Source organism: Peromyscus californicus, unplaced genomic scaffold (assembly GCF_007827085.1).
Source record: "Peromyscus californicus insignis strain IS unplaced genomic scaffold, ASM782708v3 Scaffold_4__1_contigs__length_199733344, whole genome shotgun sequence".
NCBI lineage: Eukaryota > Metazoa > Chordata > Mammalia > Rodentia > Cricetidae > Peromyscus > Peromyscus californicus.
The window spans coordinates 182,331,602-182,337,737 of record NW_026294562.1 but is presented as its reverse complement, the minus strand read 5'-3'; positions in this window follow the sequence as shown (position 1 = coordinate 182,337,737).

The window sequence follows — 6,136 nt, the reverse complement described above, 5'->3', positions numbered from 1 at the left end:
TTGCATTTGTGTTAATTAAATAAAATGAACCTAGGCTCAGAGAGGTGGGGTTGGCAACTAGTTGACAGGAGGCATCAGGGTGGAGCAAGCATAGGTTTTTTTCTTGTTTGTTTGTTCTTTTTTTTTTTTTAATTTATTTTAATTTATTTTGCAATACAATTCAGTTCTGCATATCGGTCACGGATTCCCTTGTTCTCCCCCGTCCCGTCCCCCTCACCTTCCCCCCAACGCCCCCCCCCCCCCATTCCCATCTCCTCCAGGGCAAAGCCTTCCCCACAGACTGAGGTCAACCTGGTAGACTCAGTCCAGGTAGGTCTAGTCCCCTCCTCCCAGGCCAAGCCAAACAATCCTGCATAGGCCCCAGGTTTCAAACAGCCAACTCATGCAATGAGCACAAGATCTGGTCGCACTGCCTGGATGCCTCCCAAACAGATCAAGCCAATCAACTGTCTCACCCATTCGGAGGGCCTGATCCAGTGTGGACCCCTCAGCCATTGGTTCATAGTTCATGTGTTTCCATTCATTTGGCTATTTGTCCCTGTGCTTTATCCAACCTTGGTCTCAACAATTCGCCCTCATATAAACCCTCCTCATTCTCGCTAATTGGACTCCCAGAGATCCACCCAAGGATGAATTGTCTGCTACTCACATCACCAGGGAGGCTACCCGGAAAACAGGACCCCAAGAAAGACACAGGGATCGCCCAATGACAGAGAAATGGAATGAGATCTACATGAACAGCCTGGACATGAGTGGGGGTAATGAAAGGCGAGGGTCGAGGGAAAGAGAGCTTGGGGGAGCGGGAGATCCCAGCTGGATCAACAACAGAGAGGGAGAACAAGGAATAGGTGACCATGGTAAATGAAGACCACATGAGAACAGGAAGAAGCAAAGTGCTAGAGAGGCCCACAGAAATCCACAAAGATACCCACACAACAGACTGCCGGCAATGGTCGAGAGACAGCCCGAACTGACCTACTCTGGTGATGGGATGGCCAAACACCCTAATTGTTGTGCTAGAAACCTCATCCAACTACTGAGGGATCTGGATGCAGAGATCCATGACTAGGTTCTTTTTTTTTTTTAGTTGTGGCAGTTTGGAAGGGAAAGCGTTCTGGGATGCCAGCTACCAGAGAAAGTTAGGCAGTTGCTACTCAAACTCTCCGAGCTTGCACATTTTCACCTTGCCTTTGAATCTCGAGTTTTCTTAGAACAATAGAGATTTAGTAAAGCTACCTCTGTGGGCAGCAACAGAGCCATTGTCTGGGGGAACAGATTTTCCCCTAGCCTATGGCCTGAGCAGCCTGGCTGCTAGTAGTTTAAAGAGCAGTCACTGTGAGGAAGGTAAAAAGCAGCTCTGAGTTCATGAGTGCAGCCAGCGACCATGCCATGTTCTGAAGAGAGAAGTTCATGTACACCCCTCCAAGGCCTCAACTTCTGCATCTTATATTTCTTCTGGTTTTTCTTTTCATTTCCATTCTTCCTCCTTCCCTCCTTCCCTCTTTTTCTCCTTTCCTTTCCTTTTACATTACTTTCTTTTTAACCCCAACACAAAGGAATGTATAGTTAGTTTGGTTGCTTGCCTTCTGTTTCTGTTCTCTGTTTCCCTGTCCCCACTTGTCTCTTCCACCTCCAGGCTCCCGGCTTCCACTTTCATGTCACATGTGTTCTATTACCCTCCCCCATCTCCCTTTCACTGCCCTTTCCTTCTTATGGGCTCATTTCTAGTGTCTTGGCCTCTGTACACATTCACTTCCACATAAATACACATGCATACCAATTAGAAACTGGGATCAACATGCTGTTTTAATGCATGCATGCATATGAATGTGAGGGTGTGGGTGCCTGTGCATGCACATGCAGATGACAGAGCAAGGCATCAGGTGTCTCTCTATTCTCATCTGCCATGTAGTCTTGAGACAGGGTCTCTCATTGATCAGCAAGCTTGCCAGAATGAAGGGCTGTGTTTGCTTGCCCATTGAGAAGTCTGTGCAAACCTTCCTAATTTATCTTCTTTATTCACTCACCAGCTGAAGTAGAACTATGGACCACGGACTTCTCATCCCAAAACTTAATCCCTTCTCAGTTTCCCTGCCATAGCTAGGAGCCATTGGCATATAGAGAGTTGTGCCATGACACAGTAAGACATGAAGATGCATGGGTGGGCAGGAGAAATCTTTAGGGACATTATAGGCCAGTGAGGAGACTGTGGATTTCTTATGTGTAGCTAAAGGCAAACACAGTCCAGTAGGTCAGAGGAAAAACCAGGAAGAGAGAAGTATGACAAGGACAATGGTCTCTGGGGGAAGCAGGAGCTCCAGACTCTCCACCTCCCTCTGTCTTCACATGGGGCACAAAAATATGTAATGAGCACAAGTCTCCAAGGGGAGAGTCTTCAGGGCTCTCATATTCTGTCCAGAGCCAAAGACTGAAAGCATTGGTTTCCTGAATCCCAATCAGTCCCAGGAGCTCCTGGTTCAAGGGAGTAGCTTTATCACAACTTAGTTCCAGGCAGAAAGAGAAGCAGAAGGTGAGTGAGTTCTTCATGAAGGACAAGGTGAGTGAGTTCTTCATGAAGGACAAGGCATCAAGCTCCAGGGAAGAATGAACATGGTCTCTGTTTAACTAACAGATACTGTAATGATCTCTGGGAGCAGAATACCAGCATTCTTTTTTCCATTCTTTGATGATGATACTGATGGAGATGTTAATCATGGTGATGATGATTAAGATTTTATCAGTGTGGTGATTCTGTTGTTGCTGGTGGTGGTGGTTGTGGTGGTAATGATGATGGTCAGCTGATGATGAGATGATGTTGATGATTAAGACTATATGATTATGGTGGTGATAAGTAAGATTATAATGATATGGTGATAATGGTGGTAATGATGGTGATAAAAAGGTGGTAAATGATAAAATGATTCAGATGACAATTTCGATGGTGACAATGATAAAGATGACAGTGATGATAGTTATTGTGATGATGGGGTGATATTGTTTGTGATGGAGGAGTATGCTGAGAATGCTGGTAATAATGAAGATGATCATGATGGCTAATTGCCATGAAAGCTTTTGAATCTCAAGACTTTGAACCTCAATACAGCCTCAATTAATTCTCATTGACATTTTAGGAGCAGATACCACTAATTTCATGGCTTTCCAGATAATGGACAGAGAAGTTAATCCATTCTCACAACTGCTAAATGGTAGAGTTTGGATTCAAGTTTCTATTCCACTCTTGGAAATACTTGGGGGCACTTACTCAGTGACAAATCTTTCTATTCCTTCTTTCTCTGAGCCCCAGATATAGTATGAACTTCCCTTCACAGGTGGATGGAGGAGCACTCATCAAGGTAGAGATCACACATCGAAGCCCTTGATTGCTTTGGGTTATGCAGATCCCAATATTGGATTGTGACTTCCACCTCTCATTCTAGTTTCCTGTAGGAGGCACTGAGTCTTTGCTGAGAATTAGCTATCAAGGCACAGCTTTTTTCCACATTGATATATGGGCATCCTGGTGCCATTGGAGCTGTGTGGCAGGAAGTGTTGGGTCCTGAAAAGTGCTGGTGACTCAGGCATGTAATCCTAGACATTGAGAGTCTGAGTCAGGGGGAATCTGCATACGTTGGAGGCCAGTCTGAGCTATGTTTTGAGTTCCAGACCAATATTAGTTGTACAGTGAGACCCAGTCTTTAAAAAAAAGAGAGAATGTTGTATTTTTTGTTTGCACATCCTAACATAGGGTGGGTTTCAGAGGATGTTAGAAACAGTTCTCATCCTTGGTCTATTCCATGATCATATTTTAAAGTGCTCTAACTCATTAGAAGAATATTGCTTTGGTGCTGTATTTCTTGGCTCAGGAATGGAACACAAACTTGATCACAGGAGATTCTGATTTGAGACACAGAAAGGATCTGTTTTTCCTCTTTGGGTGATGGAGAATTTAAAGGAGTGAGAGATCATAGCTCTGATTCCAGTTGAATGATTCTATTTGAAAAACAAAAACAAAAACAAAACAAAAAAACAAATACCCACAATGATTAATATCCAATCCAAACATACATCCCGAGCCTGTGTGTGTGTGTGTGTGTGTGTGTGTGTGTGTGTGTGTGTGTGTGTGTGTGTTGTGTGTTTGTGGTAAGTGTGTGATGTGTGTCTGCATGTCACCATGCAGTGTGGCAGTCAGAGGACAACTGTCAGGTTCTCTCTTTTCACCATGTGGATTCTAGAGATCAAACTGAAATTGTCAGGCTTGGCACCAACACCTTTACCCACTGAGCCATCTTGCCAGTCAGCCCACAATTTGAAAAGACCAAATCTAAAATTCCCTGGCCATTACTTCCAACTAGCATCCTCATGTTTGAGAGGAATTGTCATCATTTTTTAGAGTATATCCTTTCCTGCATTCATGGTACCTTTCTCCCTGTTCATGTGGACTTGAAAGAAAAACAAGGTAACTCTGTGGTGTGTTTCTGTCAGACGATCTGTGCAGGATTGTTTTATGTCAACTTGACATAAGCTAAAGTCCTCTGAGAGAAGGGAGCCTCAGTTAAGAAAATGCATCCATAAGACAGTGTTGTGGGCAAGATATAGGGCATTTTCTTAGTCAGCACTTGATCGGGGAGGGCCAAGCCCACTGTGGATGGTACTATCCCTGGGCTGGTGGTCCTGGGTTCTATAAGAAAGTAGTCTGATCAAGCCATGTGCAGCGAGCTAGTAAGCAGCATCCCTCCATGGCCTCTGCATCAGCTCCTGCCTCCAGGTTCTAGCCCTGTTTGAGTCCCTGTCCTGACTTCCTTCAGTGATGAACTACAATGTAGAAAAATAAGTCAAATAAACCCTTTTCTCCCCACGGTGCTTGGGCCATGGTGTTTTACCATAGCAATAGGAATCCAATCAAAGACACCACCTTGTTCTTCTTATTCCACAACTTGAGTTTTGGTGTACAATATTTCCTGAATATCTTCCATGTCATTGTACTGTGACCCTTCTCCTTTCCTCTCTTCTCCTCCCCTCTCCTCTCCTCTCATCTCTTCTCCTCTCCTCTCACCTCCCCTCCTCTGTCTTCCCTTCCCTTCCTCACCTCTCCTATCCCATTCCAGATTTTATATTTTGAGACATAGTCTCACATAGTCCAGGCTGACCTTGAACTCACTATGTGGTTGGAAGGGGCCTTGAATTCCTGATATTCCTGCCTCTATCTCTATAGTGCTAGAATATCAACATGTATTACCATGGCCAATAGACTTCATCTCTCTGTCTGTCTCTGTCTCTGTCTGTCTGTGTCTTCTCTTCTCCCTTTGTTTCTCTCTCTGTCTCTCCCTGTCTCTCTCTGTGTCTGTCTGTCTGTCTGTCTGTCTCTCTCTCTGGGGGTGTGTGTATATAAACATGGATATGCACCTGTGGAGGTCATGGTCACCTTTGGTGTCTTCCTGTATCACTTCCCTTATATTTCAACACAGGGTCTCTCCAATACAGGGTCTCTCACTGAACTTGAAACTCACCATTTCAGCTAGACCAAATGGCTGATGGTCCTCCCATCTTTGCTCCTCCAACCATTGCTGAGGTTACAATCACCTGCTCCCATGTCTGGCTGGGGTTGGAACTTAGGACCTCATGTTTGTGCAGCAAGGACTTTATCGGACATTATCTCCTCAGCCTTCTGACCTCCTTAAAGATTGCCATGGCTGTTTTGGATTTTTAAGCATAGTACTAACTACCTCAATAAGTAGTACTGTGCCATGCAGCCCTCGAAGTGAAATCCTGTTTTCACAATGTCACAGGTAAGACAGGAGGCTTCGAGGAGGCTGTCCTGCTCATATGTGGCAGGGATTTTCCCATCACTCTAAGACACCCATTATTAACCAGACCCTCTGCTTTCTCATGTTACTAATTTACTGGGTGAGCCTTTCCCTCCTGCTGGTGTTTTCTTTTCAAGTTGCAGCTCATGGCCCATTAGTGGATCCTAAAATCAGTTGTGTTCAGAGTTATACAGCCTACATTCTACTGGCAACAGAACAGACTCAGTCTGCATTGGTGGTGGGCGTGTCATCCCTCGCTTCAGGGAGTCTTAGCAGAGTCCTTATCTTTATTCCCTGGGCATCTTTTTATTTTTTTTACTATGGTCTGGTGT